Source organism: Equus asinus, unplaced genomic scaffold (genome assembly GCF_041296235.1).
Source record: "Equus asinus isolate D_3611 breed Donkey unplaced genomic scaffold, EquAss-T2T_v2 contig_5, whole genome shotgun sequence".
NCBI lineage: Eukaryota > Metazoa > Chordata > Mammalia > Perissodactyla > Equidae > Equus > Equus asinus.
Window position 1 is genome coordinate 259,161 of NW_027225182.1, and position 20,034 is coordinate 279,194.

General features: G+C 46.2%; 1 long non-coding RNA gene across 1 annotated transcript; it reads right to left on the bottom strand.

Annotated features, from left to right (window-relative positions):
- Nucleotides 1-132: 132 nt before the first annotated feature.
- On the bottom strand, nucleotides 133-19,103 carry LOC123276006 (uncharacterized). The gene is made up of 5 exons (XR_011501068.1): nucleotides 18,770-19,103; nucleotides 10,369-10,580; nucleotides 10,012-10,202; nucleotides 2,185-2,264; nucleotides 133-393 (listed from the first exon to the last, which is right to left on the bottom strand). It is a non-coding gene; the product is annotated as an uncharacterized lncRNA (long non-coding RNA).
- Between the last annotated feature and the right edge of the window lie 931 nt (nucleotides 19,104-20,034).

A 20,034-nucleotide genomic window follows, 5' to 3' on the forward strand; every position in this document is an offset into this window, starting at 1 on the left:
TTCTTATACTTTTTAGAGCTTTAGATCACTTGAGAAATCCAACGAAGGCTTTAGATAATCTACCCAGGCAAATGCACATTTGCATGCAGGATGACTTTAGACAGTTCAAAGAGGTCCTTGGATCTGAAAAAGTGATTTTAATAATTTTATATTTCTTCAGATAGATCAACACTCTCTTTGACCACTAAAGACAGGGAAAGGGGGAATTTGTATGAACCTGAATTAGGCTGAACTAAGTAAGTGAGTGAGTACTAACTAACACACTCTATACTGTTTTCGTCCCACTGTGTCAGGAGGAAGTCCACGTCCCGTGATTGGCATGTAAGACTGTTCTCGTTCTCGTTCTTGTCTATCTTCTTTCAATCCCACATATACATCTTTTTCTCCAACCACCTAAAACCAGAAAACACGAAGCTGTTTTGTGCCTTGTGCATGCTGCTCCCTCTGCTGTAAAAGCGCTTCTTGCCACTCAGGCCTTGGATGGTTGGGGTCCTACTCATCCTTCAAGATTTGACTCATATTTCACTTCTTGTGGGAAGCCTTCTCTTACAGACAAGCTGGCTGAGGGGCGATTCTTTGTGGCCCCTTTATCCACCTCAGCACTTATTGTGGAATGTTGTAATCATTTATTAGAATGACTCTCTCTTCTACCAGAGATCTGGAGACTGGCCTGTGAGATAGTCACTTATGTATCCTCAAGGTCTGGTTAGTGACCAGGGCATAGCTGGTTCTCAAGACATGGTTACTGAAAGAACAAGTGAATGAATGAGTGAGTTTCTCCAGGATCATAAGAAAGTTGCTTTACCACACCTCTGCTTCAATTCCCCCTTCTAAAAAGTGGGACAATGAATGCTACTTATGCAGGAATGTGACACAAATCAATTACTGCAGAGATGCCATAAAATCCTCAAAACAGAGTCAAAATAAAAGAGCAAGGTGTATTTTTTTTATAATCTGATTCACAATAGATGGTACTCAAGGAGAAAAGCATTTGCTGTTGTTTCTGGCATGGCAAGAGGCTTGCCAAAATTGACATGATTTTCTAAGACATTTTGAAGTGTGAAGTGCATGAAGAGGCCTCCTGCCATTTTGAGATGAATTATGGTCTAATCTGGGCATTTAAATAAAAATGACAGAAAAACTCAGGATGCTTTTCAATTCTGTGTGCATCTTTTCCTGGCTAAGTGCTGGGAATATTAAAATGTAATTTAACTGCTTACCAGATTTTGTTTGCAAAATCAAAGAGCCCACTACATTTTAAAATGTGGTGTCTGGGGAAAAGGTCGCCCTCAGTCTCTGGAAGCTGAATTTAAGATGTTGAAATAGGGGGCTGGCCCTGTGGCCAAGTGGTTAAGTTCGTGCGCTCCGCTGCAGGTGGCCCAGTGTTTCGTTGGTTTGAATCCTGGGTGCAGACATGGCACTGCTCAACAAACCTTGCTGAGGCAGCATCCCACATGCCACATCTAGAAGGACTCACGAGTAAAATATACAACTATGTACCGGGGGGCTTTGGGGAGAAAAAGGAAAAAAATAAAATCTTTAAAAAAAAATGTTGAAATAGGTCTCAGAACCACCCTTTATTTTGATGGCAGTGGGAGGATTGGTCACAGGCTTCAGAAACGTTGCACATGCTACAGGTCCAATTTCTTGCGGCAGGTGCCAAGCCCATGACCAGGTTGTGGAGAGAGGTTTCTGCAGCGATATCAGCTAAGGCAGGAACCACCCCACACTTGAAGAGGTTTCTACCTCCCTTCTCTGCCAGAGGAGACTCTCAAAGTCAAAGAGAGTCTGACATCACGGCGGTGGGTGGAAACCAAAAACCAAGAAGGGGGGGTTAGCCCCGTGGCCGAATTGTTAAGTTCACATGCTCTGCTTCAGCAGCCCAGGGCTTCACCAGTTCAGATCCTGGGAATGGATGTCATCAAGCCATGCTGAAGCAGCATCCACATAGCAGAAGCAGAAGGACCTACAACTAGAATATAAAACCATGTGCTAGGGGAATTTTGGGAGAAGAAGAACAAAAAATTGTCAACAGATATTAGCTCAGGGCCAATCATTAAAAAAATAAATGAACAACACCAGAAAAAAAAAAAACCAGAAAGGAGGACCCTACCCAGCATCAGAGAATAGAAGGTGAAAGATAAGTGAAGCTCTTCCTCAAGCTCCACATACCCAGGTGCATACCATTTGTTTAGTTGTGCCTTGAGGCATCTCAGGAGTGTCAGGCTGAAGTGGAGTGGCAGAGGTTCCCTTTCCTCTGTTTCCTGAGAAAGAAAGAAAAAATGGAAGGGTTAAATTTGGTCTCTTCATTGTAACACTTACAGCCAGGCAAATAAAATGTTGAGGCCCTTCTATGTGTTTGGCACTGTGTTAGGCGATGGGGATATGGAGGTAGATCAGAAAGATCTGGTTCCTGCCCTGATGGAGCTGACAAAGGGGAGGTAGGCGCTAAACAATTACTCAAAATTATTATGTAATTACAAACTACCATAAACACAACAAAAGAAGATGTGAAAATATTTTGTTTTACTGTAGGGGTGGGAGTGGTGGAGAACCAGAGGAGGCTTCTTGGAGGAAGTGACGCTTAAACTGTGGATCCAAAGGGTGAATAGGAATTTCCAGGCAAAGGTGATGGTGGGTGTTCACAAGGAGCAGAGAGTTCCAGATAAGCAGAGACAAGAGCCTGTAGAACTGCCCTGAATCAGGAGGACTTGCACAGTTTGAGGAGTGGGCAGCAGCTTCCTCCCATGGCCCTACCTCTTAACAGAAAACCAGGCATTTCTGCCCCCTCTCTCCACACAGGTGTATGCCTCAAAGATCAGGCAAAACCTCTCTCTTCCACTTTCCCTCTCCTATCAATAGTCAGAGGGTCTGAATGGGATGAGGTTTGAACAGCATCTCTAACCCAGTACCCCCACAATTGGCTTCGGTTGTATTCCTAGCATTTATCACTACTTACATTATTTTAAGTGAAGGAAAAGCCTTCTGTTTACTGCAGGTGAAAAAGGTCCAACTTGCTCCGAGTCATAGAGTTTGAGAGTTAAGGGGATTCTAGAAACAGTATAGAGTATACAGGCAGGAAGATGAACTTTGGTGTCAGCCCTGAATGCTAATCTTGAGTCTTCCCTCTCCCAGCTGCAAGCTTTCAGATCCTAATTTTGCCAGTTGTGAAAGGAGAGAAAACCAGTGATTTACCGTAATGTTGTAGAGATAAAAAATTACCTACCTAAAATACTTAACACAGGGAAGATGCTTAGAAAAAGGATTCATTGTTTGTCCTTGTGTCGTTATTATCATAACACCTTAGGCAAGTCTAGTTTGCTTAATTGAACACTAATTACGATGGGCCAGGAATTGTCCTGGGCACTGTTCACATGCATCATCCCTGTTAGTATAAGATCTAGATCCTAGACCCTGTCCCAGGCCAGTTCCTCTGCACTTTTAAAAGTTTCTTTAGGAGAAAATACACACTAGTCTCCCTGGTCTCCTTTAAGCTTCTCTTTCTCCCCCCTAACATCTACAAGCGTGGAAACGGGTCATGGTTTGCACATGTAAAAATCATTTGAGAAATCTGAGGCAGAGCTGGTGTTTTTTCTTTCTAACACAGTGGGAAGGATCATCTGTGTAGTCTGCCAGTTGAAGGTTTGTACTGGAGAAAATAAGCCAAGCTGGCTTCTAGAGATTTCCAGGTGTTGGAAGGGCCAGGTTTTACAATGCTTCCATGAGTCTGATGGTTACACATCCAGCCCTGCCATCAGCCCACCAATGACTAGAAACTAGTGGTCTTGAGCACTGGCTGCATATTAGACCCCGCTGGGGAGCTTTAAAAATTGCCAATGATTGGGCATCACACCAGGCCAATTAAATAAGAGACTCAGGGTGAGAACCAAGCTCAGCACTTGTGAAGAATTCCCTCGGTAATCCTAAAGTGACACCAGGGTCGATAACAACTGATTTAAATAAAGGATTCTGGCCTCATTGGGTCCACTGAATGAAGCTTTGTGAGAATATATATATATGTGTGTGTGTGTGTGTGAGAATAATATATATCAAAGATCTGTACATGCCAGAGATTTCCCACACATTTTCTTACTTGAAGAATAATGCTCTGTGGTAGAAAGCATCTCCATTTGACAGATAAGGTAACAGAGGCAGTAAAGGCTTCAGTTCCCTGCTTAAGATTACAGAAGTGGGGTTAGGTCTTGGATTCTAACTCATTCATTCATTCAACAAACATTTGTTTAATGCTTACTACATGCTGGGCACTGTTTTAGGCACCATGATACAACAATGAGCACGAGGGAATATTCTCAGGGAGAGTGTGTTCCAGTGGTGAGGGCAAAGAGAGACATAAAATAATGTCAAATAGTGATAAATGCTATAAACACAACCAAAGCCAATTATGGGGGTAGATAGAAATGCAGTTGCTATTTTTGATAGGGAATTCACCAGAGGCCTCTCTGAGGCGACATTTAAATAGAGCCGTGAATAGAAAAACAAGGGAGAAAGCCAAGCAAATGTCTGAGGAAAGAGCATACCAGGATAAAGCTCTGGGGAGAGCAAAGGCCTCAAGGGCGGGGTGTTTGGTGCATTCAAGCAACAGCTGAGAAGAGAGCCGAGCTAACCCAGGAGGGAAAGGGAAGAGAAGTGGGTCAAGTGTCATGCCATGTGATTTGAGTTGATTTTTTGTTTGTTTGTTTGTTTTGGCTTCCAGCATTTGTTCCTCCTCTGGTGATTACCCACTTCTACTGTTAGAAACTATATTTTTCTTTGTGGAGACCACTCTTCCCCCCATGCCAGTGCTGTGGTTTGGTAGTATTAACCCCCAATTCCAACTCTAAACCTGGTCTCTGCTTAGTTGAAGACTAACGTGGTATCTCAATCACGATCTTGGTTCAAAGATGGGCATAAGACTCAATCGGAGCCTCAGAGGTGAGAGGAGACATCTGCTATAATTTCTTAGCTAGTAAGGTTCTCTCCTTCCTAGAAGGACCTACCAAAAGAGGGAGCTGTACAGATATGATGACATAGCTGCCATGGCTATTTTGCTATTGCAGAGGAGTGCCCACCTGGAGAAGTTGGAGGACTACCACCTAGAGCCTAGAGATTATGCCAACACCAAGTAAAGCAGAACAGAGAGCCAGAATGAAAGCAGATCCTTGATTTTGACACCTGAATGGTTAGATAAACCCACACCTGTAAGGCTTGCTGCTGCCAGACTTTGCACTTACATAAAACAAAATATCTTCATTGTCTATACCCACTGAGTTGGGTTTTCTGTCCCTTTGTATAAGTAGTTGTAAGTAAGACTTACTATAGGTATTTTTTTCCTTGATAAAAGGGAAGGCAAACTCTTAGCCATTTTTCTGCCAAATCTTGAGTTACAGGTCTTCAAGCAATGTTTGAGGGGATCAATGAGCCTCTGAGGCTACCTTCATTCCCTCCTAATTATCCCCCATCAGCAGCCACGCTATAGCCCTGCTCCATGATTGCTGCTTCTTCCTCTCCCTCACTCACAGGCCCCACAATGAAGAGATGCAAAGTTGGGCCCACACTTCCTTATTGTGAAATACCCCTTTAGACCTTAGACCATACCATGTTTGGTGGGATCTAAATGTTTTGTATTTGTCTTCATGAGAATTCATAGCATTTCTTGGATCTGTGGCTTGAAGTCTTCTATGACTTTTGGAAATTTCTCAGCCATAATTGTTTCAGATATTGCTTTAGCTCCATTCTCTTCCTCCTGTCCTTCTGAAACGTTGATTACATGTGTACTGGGTATTGTCAGCATTTCCTATATGTCTCATATACACTTCTTTTTGTATATTTCATTCTCTTTTTTCATTCATGCTTATTATTTTAAGTCTCCAAGTTTGTGGTAATTTGCTACAGCAGCCTTAGGAAATGAATACCCTCATTCTCAGTCGTCCAATCCTGGCAAAGCCAACCAACAATCCCCTGTTGTAAATTCCCTCTGTTTGAAATACCTGGCAATGTTTCTCTTTCTCCACTGAAACACAAAATGATATACCACCCCGCCACTCTAAACTCTCAGAACCTTGTATTTTGATCCCAAGGGGAATTAGTGAACAGTTCATGTGTAGTTGACACCAATGCATATTTTCTCACCTGTCATACTTAAAACTTGCTAAATGCTAAATATTTTGCGCAATTCATCCTTACCATTTCACTCAATATTACATCTTGGAAATCTTCCTGTATTGGGCCAACCATGTTATTTTACAGCTGAATACTTTTATCAATTGAATATACTGTAATTCAATTAAATGGTCCCTGAAGGATCGTTTTGCTGTTTTCGTTTTAAAAAACACTTACCAAAAACAATTCCTGCACTAAACTTATATGTAAATCTGAGAGGATTTTTTGTGAGATATCAGTAACATAAGTCCCTAGCTTTGGGATTCCTAGATCCAAGGGACTATGTGACTGAAATTCTAATGCATAATACCAACTCTAACTTCTTCTATAAGTGTACCTATCAAAGGGCTATCACCAGAGAATGCTTCATGATATAATAATATTTGGAGAAGTATGCCTTTTATGATCCAACTTGCCTAAAAGAACAGCCATCAAGGCAATCATCACTCCTAGTGTACATTTCTGGGAGTAATGAGATGAAACACAACAAGGAAACCACTGAAGCTAAGCAGCATAGTCCACAATAGTTCTGGGAAATGGGAGTGGTCTCAAGGAACAAAATAACTGAACTCACCTGTAGGCAAGTCAGAGGAAGCTCTGCTCAATTACTCAAGAAAACTCTGTCATCTGTGCAAGGAAAGGAGCCATAAGATGGGTGAACCATATCATTGCACTGAAAGAATGTGCAATAAAGCTGGAAATTAAATTGATACTGAAGGAGCTTTTTGATACTTGTATCATTCAGGGTGAATGCAGGAAACAGAAACTACTTTAAGTATCTCCACTAGAAAGGGCTTTACTATAGGAAATTAGACGTCCACAGAATTATTTCAAGGGCTAGTAGAATGGAGTTTGGTGTCTGCTGCTAGACTCAGGCTCAGGGTCAGGCCTCAGCAGATGTAGACCAGGGTTGGGGGAACTGCAGGAAATTCTGGCTGATGTCTCCATGCCCCTGACCATGAGGTTGGTGAGTAGGCAGTGCAAAGTGCCTTTTGGCCACGGGAAAAACTGATGCCTGCCAGGGCCTGGAGTTGCTACTAATGCAGGAAAATAAATACACGAAATGTCCCTGCTGCCCTTCACTACCCCTTCTGCCTTTCAAATCTCATGCAACTGCATTACATTGATGGAACTTAAATCAATTCTAGAACCGTGGCATCAAGGGAGTTTTGGAAACGTTCTTTTTAGCCCTCTCAAATATGGGAAGTACTGAAACACAAGAAAGAATGTACAAGGGGATGGAAATGGGTGTTGAGTGTAAATAGATGACATTTGGTGAAGTCCCCAAGCAGGAATTTCACTGAGCAATACTTGTGCATGAGACAATCAGGGAGTCATGTAATGCTTATGAGTACTTTAGGAATGCTTTGTTAGTGAAAATCACTTATACTTGCTTGTCCAGTATCCTTCCTCCATTTGTATATAAATACATTCTTCTCTGGGATCACGGACTACTGTCAATCTCCCATCCCCTCCCTTAGCCTATGCTGTGGCCACCTTGTTTAATTAACTCTATCACTTTCTCCACCCATCCTTCCCTCCCTTCTTCCCTTCCCCCCCACTCTCTGTCTCCGTCTCTGTATCTCTCATTATTCTTTGGTTCTGGTGCTTCCTGAAGTTCTATTTTCCCTCAATTTTATATGTCATTCCATAGCCTTTAAAGATATTTGTTTTGCTTATGTTAACAAAAGGAAGTTTCTGTTTCTAGCAACCAGATAGCCACTGGTAAGAATTTCTATCTCCTTCTTGCCTATCAAAAGTCAAGCAAGGGGGCCAGCCCCGTGGCTGAGTGGTTAAGTTAGCATGCTCCGCTGCAAGTGGCCCAGTGGTTCATCAGTTTGGATCCTGGACGTGGACATGGCGCCGCTCATCCAGCCACATTGAGGCGGCATCCCACATGCCACAACTGGAAGGACCCACAACTAAGAATATGTACCGGGGGGCTTTGGGGAGACAAGGAAAAAATAAAATCTTTAAAAAAAAAAAGTCAAGCAAGTTGTGAGATATATGCCCTGGGTTTTCCAGAGGAGTTCTAATGGCATATGATTTTATTCTCTTCAAATAAAAATGAGTGTTAGATTTTTAACTAGTTTGCTTTGTTTATACCTCATAAAACTTTTCCAAAAATCATACCATAAATCAGAAAATACGGCCTCCTGAGCTTCATGTCACTTTGGACATATGAATAGGTAAGGCATAGATATGCAGGGCCACAAGCTAGACAGCTGATGACCGTATCAGCTGCTGAAGGCCCAGGCAGGGAAGAGAAATTTGATGAAGCAACACTCTCAAGAAACATTAATAATCCAATGAAGATCTGATATTAGCCCGAATCTGGAAATGAGCTATAGTAGAAGTAGCTCCTGCCTTCTACACTTTCTGTAATTTCTTTCCAGGCCTTCTTAGGAGAGACAGGCTTATGCTTATGACATCTTCTGATCCTCCAAGAAATGACAATAATGCAACAACAAATTCCCAGATCCATTGATATTTCCACATTCATAACATTTATTTTTCAGAGCTGCTAGGAGTTACCAAATATGAGATAAAGCCTCTGGACAAAATGGCACCAGAAAACCTCTTTGCCCTTCCTGATTATGTGCTGGTAGTAGGGGACCTGTGGATGGCCACTTTCTCACTGTGCTAACATGTTCTTCCCTCTGTGTGAGCGCATTCCTGATGTCTCCCTGTGATTCCAAATTTCCTCCTCTTACAAGAACCCCAGTCAGACAGGATTAGGGCTCCACCTTAATGGCCTCATGTAACTTAATCACCACATTAAAGTCCTTGTCTCCAAATACAATCACCTTCCGAGGTGCTAAGTGTTAGGGCTTCAACATATAAATTTTGGGAGGATACAATTAAGCCCGTAATGGTAACAAGGATTCAAAGCAGCCCAACTTTTGGGACAACTTACTTAAGGTCTCTGAACCTCAGTTTATTCACCTGTGACGTGGGTATAGAACAACACAACTCCTGGGGCTATTGGGAGTATGAAAAGGGATGAGCCGTGTAGAATGTCTAGCCTGTGCCTGGGACATGTGAAGTGTGTGTGCATTAAAGCCTTATGTCCCTGAGTCAGGCAGTCATTTTGGTTACCGTTTAACTCAGCTGCTGGGATGCTCATTCAACAGCACCATCTTCCTCTGATTTTACCTTCTTGATCATGAAGCCTAAGTTGTTACCCAAAGCCAGTGCATTTCAGAGCCAGGATTTCCATCAAGGCCTGTGTGATTCCAGGCTCATGCTGCCTTTCTGCATGGACGGGGGCTGAAGGGGTAGGGGAGGTGCTAAACTGGAGAGGAGAAGTTACCTGCAGGCCCTGAGCTTCTTTGGATACAACCTGCCCCTAGAACTTAAAAGCCTCCCCATATTTGCATCTGTATCCCCCACCTCTACTGGGTCCTAGAGGAGAGGGCAGTAGATACTGAGCTTCTCAAATCCAGGACTGTTTTCAGTACCAAGCCAAGGGTGGAGTCAGCTGTGGAACTCAGCAGTTTGCTTAAAGCCTCTGTGCCTCACCACCATCGTACAAGCTTCTGAGTTTCATAGGACTTGCAGGAGCACAGGTATAGAGTATCAAGAGCCAAGACTCCGAAGACAGAGAGCCTGCATTTTACTCAGCCTTATCGATGAATTCATTTATCAGTTACATATTGGTTTTAGCCTCTCTCTGGTGCCTCAGTTTCCTCATTTGAAAGAAATAATACCTACCTCATGGGGGATTTGCAAGGATTCAAAGAGTTAATATTTAGAGTGCACTTAGAAGATTGCCTGGAATATAGGAAGCACTATATAATTGTTAGCTATTAATAATAAAAATAACTTTATTAGCAATATTATTATACTCACTCCATATGAATTCTTGCCCCATACGAATTGTGGGCTTCTGGAGGAGAAGGTTAGCATGCCTGAGGCAAAGTCGTCCGTTCCATTCAAAGCCAGGGAACAAGCGGGTAAGGCAGATGACCCAGGATCGGACATCCACAGGCATGGTGGACAGGCTGTGCCAGAGAGCGAGGCAGGGTGGAATCCCAATGATCCTGGGGATGGAGGAAAGGGAGGATATTTTCGGGGTCTGCTTCTGAAAGCCATGAAAAGAGTAAGCCGGCCACCCATTAAATGGCCTAAATTCAGACAGGTCCAATGGGGCCCTGGGGAAAGCCACACCGCCCCTCCCCGCCCCCCCTCCCCGCCACACACACACACATTTTGTTCCAGAGGCCGCAGGACTGCCTCAGGTGATACACAAACTGGGACCTGGAGGCCCGGGGCAGTACAATGATCCCGAATCCGTATTTCAGATCTCAGAAGTGCTCCAGACACCCGTGGGAAACTCCAAAAGTTGGCGATCCATCCTGCTACCAGTCCTGCACAGCTACGAGTGGCTGCACGGAGGGTGCTCCATAACCGGCTTGAAGCTGAGGATGCAAAGGAAGACAAGAAGATGAAAAGGCAGGCCGCCTTGCTCGCTGTGGCCCGCCAGTCTCCTCAAGGTAACCTGAGGGAGAGGGGACATATGCCATGGGTGAGTAACCCCAGCCCCCACCGAGGGGCCAGGAGGCCACCCGCAATGTCGGGGGCTAATCGGTGTGCGGACTGCCAAGAGGAAGGGCGTTGGTGGCAGGATTGTCCGAACCGTCACCAGGGAGGGAAGGGATCGAAGAAGACCGAGCCGTGGCAGTTTCCCTTGACCACAGATGAGACGTGATGGGGCTGAAGGACAGCCCCCTCCCCCTGTTGGCTCCGGGAGGGCCCGGTGACCTCGGCAGGAAGGAGGAGAGCAGGCTGAATCTTTGCTCCCTAGTGGAGCCGTGTTCTTGGTGTGGAATGCCCACAAGGGAAAGCTTTCTGAAGGAAAGTGTGAACTGAAGGAGGTCTCAGGAAAGGGAGAGACCAGAAGATTTCTGGAGCCCTGGACCTGTGAAACAGGGTCCAAACTGCTGAAGGATTCCTCACTGTGTGTACCAGAATGCCCCGTTCCCCACCCCCTTCTAGGGAGGGACGAGCTCTGTGAGTTAGGGGCCTCCACAGGCTGGGAACAGGAGAAAACCAAGCTCCAAGCACCAAAAAGTGGGGGAGGTGAGCTGATGGCCCTCTTGCAGGATACAGCAGCCCCTGAGAAGCGAGAGATTCCCCTACATGATTCAAGCAGGGCTAACTCGGAACTATGGGCCCAAGGACAGGTGGAGTGAGCAGCCGGTGCCACGCCAGGAAAGGTAAAACGGAAGCAGGTAGGTGGCTGGCCCCGGGTGAAACATATGCCCCTTGAAGCCAGAAGCCAGAAAGAGGAAGCTTTCCCGGAATCAGGAAGTTTTCAGAACAGGGGAATCTAGCTTTGCTCGAGACCTTAGTGCTCTCAATGCTGTGCGCTCCTGGGGCTATAACAGTAAATGTCTTCCCTTGGTTTCTGGCAGTGAGCGCCTAAAAGTCCTGGGATTGCCCATACGAGAGCCACATGGCGCATCTTTGGTTAGGAGAATTACTTTAGGGCTCAGTTCCTGAAACGAGTCCAGAGCCAGAAAGGCGAAGTGGTTTGTCTGGTGTTATGCCTAACAAGCCCCTTTCAACGCCACCTGAACTGGTGTTAACGAGGTGAGTGTTGGAGAAGCCCTAAGCGTGGGGGCTGGGTGCCAGGGAAACCAACTGTGTGATTCGATTCTTGCCTTGGAAGTTTCAGGCCCGTCCCCGTCCCCGTCCCCGTCCCCACCCCTGGGGACGGGGGGGGGGGCAAGAGGGGTTGAAGGTTGCGCTGAGTAGCCAACGGCCAATGACCGCAATCGACTATGCCCAGGCGATGGAGTCTCCGTCAGACTGCGAAAGAACGGTGCTCAGACAGCTGCTGCGTTGGCGAACACGTGGAGGTTCGGGGAGAGTGGCACACCCAGAGAGGCCCCGGGAGCTCCTCCTCCCTGCCACACATGTTTTGCTCTATGCCCCTCTTCCCTGTGGCTGTTCAGAAGGGAGAGGTTCTCCCGAGTTGTGTGAGCCGCTCTATCAGAGCCCTCAAACCCAAGGAGGGGGTGGTGGGAACCTGCGGTCTCACGGCCACTTTGTCAGGAGCACAGGTCACGACCCGAACTTGCAATTGGCATGGAAAATGGGGGCGGGGAGAAGGGTAATCCTGCGGGGTGTGATTCTATCCCCAGGAGGATAGAGTCAGACGTGAGTTAAGTATGTTCAGCTTCTTGACCAGGAAGGAATACGATGTGTCTAAAGGAATGGCTCTGTTCTTTCTTCTTTGGATTCTTTACATTGGATGCATGGCTATCAGCCTCTCTGATAAACTCGCGATCATAAACGGACGCTTTTGAATGGGGCAAGATGGACACACTGGTTAAAGTTTAGCCCCCAAGCTTCAGAGCAGTAGCTGCCATCTGCTTGTTATTCAAGAAAGCAAAAAAATTGGCTATGGACCTACCTATGAGGGTTTGGACTCCTACATCAATTCTCTAGTCTACCAGTGACTGATGAGGCCTCTGGCTATCCCGAAATAGAATACTTCATTATCAAGATATGATGCCAGATTCCCTTCATATTTCTTTAATATCCTGTCATATCTTAAACTCTGCTGCCCTTCTCCTTGATTCCAATGGGTCTTTAAGCCATGCTTGCCCAGAAGTGACCTCCAGCCACAGAGGTCTCCAGAGTGAATCATGGACGTTAAACATGGGCCAGAGATGCTTAAACTGTTAGAAGTGGTACAGGTCTCCAAGAAAGTAGCTGGGATCCATGGTAAAGCCCTTCAAAGGACATAACGTGGCAGCTGCAGCTGCAAAAATGGCCACTCCATCAGGAGAGATTCTCTAGTTACCATTAATTTCCACACTGCCCTCGTGTGAACTGACACCTTCTGTGAACTTACTACAGATGAAGTGAGGGAAGCTACTACACAGCGTTCTCAGTGGTCCCCAATAGTCAAGGGGTGGAAGACAAACAAATGAGGGAAGGTTTATGTTCCCAAATAGCTTTAGTGTGCTCATGCCAACTTAACTCGCAAGCATTCAAACCACTTTGATTTTGGTAACACCGTGACCTCACAGAGACCACCTCTGACGTCATAGAGGCCCCTTCTGTCCTCACTGACAGACAGAGATCTCAGCTGACCTAACAGAGACATCCCCTGACACTTTAGACACTCCCCTTGACCACACAGAGACATCCCATGCCCACACAGAGACTTGTCTGACCACCCAGAGACCTCCACTGACCTCATAGTGAACCCCTCTTCCCTCAAACTGAGGTCTCCTGATTTCACAGAGAACTCCCTGAACACACAAAGAACTCCCATGACCTCCAAGAGACCTCTAGTGACATTATAGAGACCCCCCTCTGACCTCACCGAGACCTGATATCACAGAGGCCAGCCATTACCTCAACAAGATCGCCTACAACACAGTGAGAACTCCACTAATTTCATGGAAATCTCAAGTGACTCTCACCAGATCTAGGATCTCAGGGAAATGAAGAGAGGATGGTGGGTGCACCCGCCCCTCCCCAACTGACTGACAAATCCCATGGGTCTTATTGACTGTTAGCACTCTGGAAGCCCCACTCCATGGAGGGAAAACCCTTCTTTCTATCTACGCATGCACAGCAAAGGTGACTGGCCTCAGAAAGGCCCTTGGGCTTGCTGAGGGACAGGTCCTTGTGGCACTGAAAGTGTGGGGGAGCCCACTGGTGGTGGCCGGGTGCAGCTGCTGGTGAACTGGGATTCCCAACTTCTACAACTGTGTCTCACATCCCCGTCTCCCCTTCTGCTCAGGTCCCACTCCCATCCTTTGAAAATAGCTTTCTGCCCCTCTTTGCCCATCAGGAGCCAGGGGGCAGGGCAAGGCTATCCCTCCTGCATGCTGGTCATCCGGTGCCTCCTTTATTGTTTGACAGAACAAGGCCTCCCATCAGGAAGGAGCTTTTCAACACAGGGAGCAGTAAATGTTTGACAAGTCAACAGGGCTCAGGAATGCTAGCCAAAGGAGTTTGGCCACATTAGGCATGCCACGCCCCCTGCGGAAATAGTGGGGAAATTGGCAGGCCTGCCCTTCCAGGGGCAGGCACCTCCCTTCACTCTGGAGTCACTAAAGCCATGCCCTCCTGCTGCCCAGAGCTCTACTCTTGAGAGAAATCCATGACTAAGGTCCAAGACAGGCCTTGCCCTGGCCATCTCTCTGGGTGCACTGTGGCAGGGCACAGGGAGAGGTGTATCCTCTGGAGGAGCCTGCTTTGTCTGAAGGAGGCCAGCCATTCCAGCTTCCTGGGATGAGTCTCTGTCTGGGGTCTAGCATGGGGAAAAGGGCCCTGAGACCTGAAAGTACCCTGGCAGTTGTCATCAGCCTGGTTGGAGCAGGAGGCTTCCAGGAAGCTAGTGTGCCCAAACTGTGTCTCAGCCCTTCCACATTTGGGCCCCCCCCCAGCCCAGGCCGGGCTCCCGAGGGAGGATGATGAACGTGGCAGCAGCCAGTGCAAGGGCACCAGCAGCGGGGGTGGTGTCCCACAGCCTCCTGGAATGCATTGGGTCGGTTGGCGCCCCCTGTGGTGTGGCATGTGGATTGGGCTGACTCTGGTCACCTCTGGGGCAGGAATCCACCTCAGCTCAACAGATTCAAATACAACAAATGACACTTGGAGAGGAGTTCAGGGATCTTCATGCCCCTGCCTCAGGGTAATTCCTCTTGCCCAACGACTCCTATCAGACCCAATCACAACATTCCCAGGTCCAGATTTGAGACCACAGTGGTGAATTTGGAACCTACTTCTTACTTCCCTGTCCAGCCTACTGTGGTGGTGTTCTTGGTGGTTGGGGAAACGGCACTGGCGGTGGCTGCAGTGGTAAAGGCCATGGTGGCAGCTGCTTCCCAGACATCTGGCATCTTGGGGACCCGAGGAGTGCATCATTGGTGCACCCACACCCTCCCCAGCCCCCCATCTCTCCCATCTGTCCTAGTGACTCTCACCACTCCAGGAGCCCTGCTTTCCTCACTTACAGCCATCTCTTTGACTGCACTTGTTTAAATTACATGACCTTGAAACCTCCCTCCATAAGCTATTCTGATCAAAATCCTCCCTGGAACCTTCTGAGTTGGCTGAGAACAGAGCAGCAAAGTCCACAACATTCTCCAAAGTTAGAGGCAAGATTTTCATCTTGAACTTCCTGGGCACACCCCTGGGCTCCTAAGCAGGCTTCATCTGATCTTAATTATGGATTTCAGGCCATCCCCTTCTGTCTTTTTGAATCTGGCCTGCCTACCAGTATTTCATGTTCTGGAGAATATCTTGGGTATTTTCCAGGTGAAACTTCAGTGCTTCCTCATGGCTTTGCTGCCTCAGTTGGTCCAACAGCTTACAGAGGTGGGCCTCCTGGGCCCACGTGACTTCACATATGTTAAGTCACTGTGAACCTGTGAGTGAAAACATCTCACACTAGTTCTGTTCAATGGGTTCTTCCCCAATGTGAGATTTCTGCTTATTGGAGGAGCTAAGAGGCACTTAAAAGACTGCCCACAGACGTTCATTTGTTCTTTTCTCTATGTATGAATTCTAGGCTAATCAGTCAGTCATAGTTCCTGGTTAAAAACCTTCCTCATGTAAGTTACATATGCACGGTGTGTTACTCTCTTGCATGCATTGAGATTTCTTCTTCTTTTTTTTTTTTTTTAAGGAAGATTAGCCCTGAGCTAACATCTGCTGCCAATCCTCTTTTTGCTAAGGAAGACTGGCCTTGAGCTAATATCTGTGTCCATCTTCCTCTATTTTGTATGTGGGACGTCTGCCATAGAATGGCCTGCCAAGTGGTCCCATGTCTGCACTGGGGATCCAAACTCGTGAAGCCTGGGCCACTGAAGTGGAACGTGTGAACTTAACTGTTGTGCCACTGGACCAGCCCAGAGATTTCTTCTTTATAACACCTCAACTGTACAGTTGGTTAATTTTGTAACTTCATTGTGTTTCATAGACTAGATATTTGAGCCATGTTTATACAATTGTCCTTTTATAAGAACTCAGGTTATAGCTCTGAGCTCAGGTCAATATCCTTCCTAAATTAAAATTATGCAAAACTTTCCGCTGGGATGGCACTTACTCCCATCTCAAATTATAGTCCCGTTATTGTGCTTTACTAGTAATCATCCAATTCCCAGGCCTCTAATGTAGGGGACCAGGGTTCAACCCAAGAAACTTACCATCACTGTGCACTTAGATGGCTCCTTCCTGCAGATATTTGGTATAGGTACCATTTCTTGGTTTTAAAGGTTACTTCTCCTGCCTAAAGTCAATTAAAAAATAAATTTCTCAAGAGGCATTAGGGAACCAAAGTGTTGTACGGCATGCAAGGCAAATATTGACCCTTACACAGGGCAAGAATGTGAAATGGAGCAATGCACTAATGTCTAGAAACATGTTTTAGGGCACTGTCAATTACAAAATGTTTTCAAGATTGAAGAGAAAACTAAGACAGATTTTGGTAAGGTTATGAGAGAAGAAATCATCAAGGGGAAGGGATGAGGGCAAAGTTCACAATATGAAACTTTCAATCCAATGAGGACATAAACTATGAATAAAAGACATTGATAAATGCTAGGAATATTGACAACATTGAGGATTTTTCCCCCACTGGATTCCCATACTTTCCTGAAAAGACCATGGACTTAAGGAAATCTGTAGTCGGCATTACCAAGGTCCTGATCCCTCACTGACTAGGCTTCTCCTCATAGTGAACACACATGCCTAGAGCTTAGCCAGCCTCAGGCCTTGTGGGAATCCCCTTTCTTCCCTCCACAACTCCTCTCCTTGCTCCAATGGGAAATTGTGTCTTATTTGCAGAGCTGCCACCCTGTTCATGGGAAAAAGCCACTGGAATTTTGAACTGTGTTTTAAGAACCATACATATTCCTCAAGTCAAGGACAGGATCGCATGAACAACTAAGTGAGCATTGAAGAAAACCTTGGAAGTCCTTGAGCAGAGCAGGAGGAACACCGTGACACCAAGCCAAAAGCATTGAGGAACTCGTGGATGTGCACGAGCAAGCTCACAGAGTAAAGATTCCCAGTGTTTTCAACAAACGAGGAATTAAATGTTTCTAGTTAATCCAGAATAACCTAAATTTATGTTGCCTGGTGTTTTTCTCTACTGTGGCCTCAAACTTTGGGCTTACTGCTTAGAACAGAAAAATTACTTAGGAATTGTTTAATCTTATTTTTTAGTTATTAAAAAAAACCCCATTGAGTTTTCAGCACTGTTCTGGGTGCTGGCAATAGAGCAGCAACAAAGACATAAAATTGTGGTCAAGAAGACTATATTCTAGTGAAGGGGCAAACTACATGTCATTAAATCAATAAACAGAATTACCCACTCGTAGTTGTGTTATGAAAGAATAAAAATGAGAGCTGAGGGGAGCATGATATGTGGAAACTTCTCTGGATACTTGTTGAGTAAATAAATCCTTATTGACAGACTCAACAACAGAGAGAAGACGAATGATGTTCTCCAGCATCACATCTCTGTGTAGCTTTTGCCAGGATGCGCCCACCAAGGCCTATTCTTCCTGGGTGAAACCCAGAACCATATCCATGAAGGTCGCTGATTCCTAAAACATTGTGGACATTCTGGTTCAGACAGGGACATCTCTACCAGAGTCCAGGGGCAGAAAGTTGACATGATAGAGTTGGGGAAATGAGGCTGTAGGTATAGAAAGCTCAAGTCCTTTGGGGTTCTAGCCAAATGCTTCCCTGTGCTGATCTGGCATGTGTTATTCTTGCATAACCGCAAACGTATATACAGTCTGTACACAGCCTTAATACATACTAGCTTCATTATAAAGGAATATCACATGATGTGCAATGTGAAATAAACTGGACATTTCCCCAAAATATGGTAAATCTCATTTACAGACTGGCGCGTTTACTACAGTTTATTGGTTGTCAACTTAAGAACACATAACTAGATTCTCCTCACCAATTTAAAGTGAATCACAGACTCATCACATAGCAGGCAATATCAATTGCCTGTGACATATAACTGTGATTATGTGTAAACATTTCCCCTATAGGAACCTTACCTTTCTCCTTTGTGAAATGGTTTAACAACCTCTTACAAATGTTGACGGATCCAATGAGCTAATTTGCAAAGCACTTCTTTTGCATCAAACACTCAATACACATAAGTAAGAAGTATGTTAGTTGAATGAAGCCATGCTGACCATTCTGCAGAATGGAACAGATTTAGAGAACACGGATCGGCAGGTGCAGCCTCTGTCTCTTATCTGTACACATTCCCTGTGTTCACTACAAGGTAGAAGGACAGATGGTCCAGAAACACAACCCAACGTTCCCTGATACTTTTATACAGAAGGATGGCCCTAGCCTGCCCCACCTACAGTGAGGCTTCCATTGTCAATTTTCTCTGGGACCTCCAAGCATCTGTTATCATTTAGTTTAGTCCTATGCATCTGATAACAGGTAACAGAAGCCTCTCAATTGTATATGGTCACTCCAGGAGACCCCAAATGGCCACAGAACCCTCTACCCCATCCCCCACCCTGCCCCTCATCCCCTGCCTGCTGAGCTGTGCTCACCCCACCCCAGCTCTGACCCCCCCAAAGTGAGTCCGACCCACCTGAAGAGTCCACAGCCGCCCCATAGAGACAGCAGGCGAACCTGAGACGAAGCCTGAGAAGTCTGAGCGTGACAGTGGTGCCTGCCATAAGACTTGGACGCCTGTGGCGTCAGGAACGCCCCCTTCACGCCTCACCCAGGCTGAAAGCCCCACCCCAAAGATTCAGGGCAAGCGCAAATTGCAGCAGCAGACCGGATGCTCCATGGCCTGAGGGCTGAAAGGAGTCACAGTCACTGCTGCTTATAGCGCTTAGGAAAGCACCGGTGTATCCACCGTTTCCTCCATCATGCCAGTCGCCACGCATATCACATCACGCTCTGCGCTCCTTCAAGCCCCTCCCCTCACGCCCCTCCCCCGCCCCTCCCCACGCCCCTCCCCACGCCCACCACGCTCTGCGCTCCTTCACGGCCCTCCCCTTCCTCCTTCATGACCCTCCCCTTCCTCCCGGCGTCCTCCACACTCTGACCCTGCAGCCATGCTGCCGGGCTAAAGCGGGTTTAATTAATGGCGCCTGAGGCCGGCTCCTGAGGGCTCCTGAGGCAGCTTGAAACCCAGCAAAATCTCCCTGGCTGATAAAATCTCAGTGGCTAAAATGGAAATACTGGGACCCGGGTAGGTGGAACTTGCATTTTCAAAGCCACCTTTCCTCCATCCCCTCCATCTGGTTGGGCTGCTGGAACCCTCACAGTGGAGAACTCCCGGCTGAGGAGTCTACACTTTGGTCATGCCTCATAGAAGAACAGCCCCAGCCATAGTATTAAAAGGAGGAAACATCACAGCAGACAGCTAATTCCTACACTATAGACAGGAAATGCAGAAGCCCGGTAAGTGACCCCCTAAGCCCCTTCTCTGAGGCCCCACTCAGTGGGTCCACAGGACCTCCTTACCCACCATGGGCCTCTTGGCCTAGTTAACACAGGCAACAGGACCAGAAGTTCCCAGTGCTTTTGCCCAAAATGTTAGTGTGGTTTTATCTAGTTCACTGTATTTTGGGGTCTCTTTGTTAGAACAGCTTAACCTACACCTTAGCTAATATACCCTATCCCAGGTCATCTGACTGATAAATCAGATGGAAATCTTCATTGTTACACAACATTGACCGTGTTCCAGATGTTTGTCACTTTCAATTTCACTGTTAGGTAGTACTTATTAGAAGTTTTTGGGTGAAAATTAAAATTCACGGAGCCCAGCGTATGAAGAGTGTGCTGTTAAATGATTCCTCCAGAATCTCCAGATGTTCTTTTTGGATTAAGACAGGCCATCAG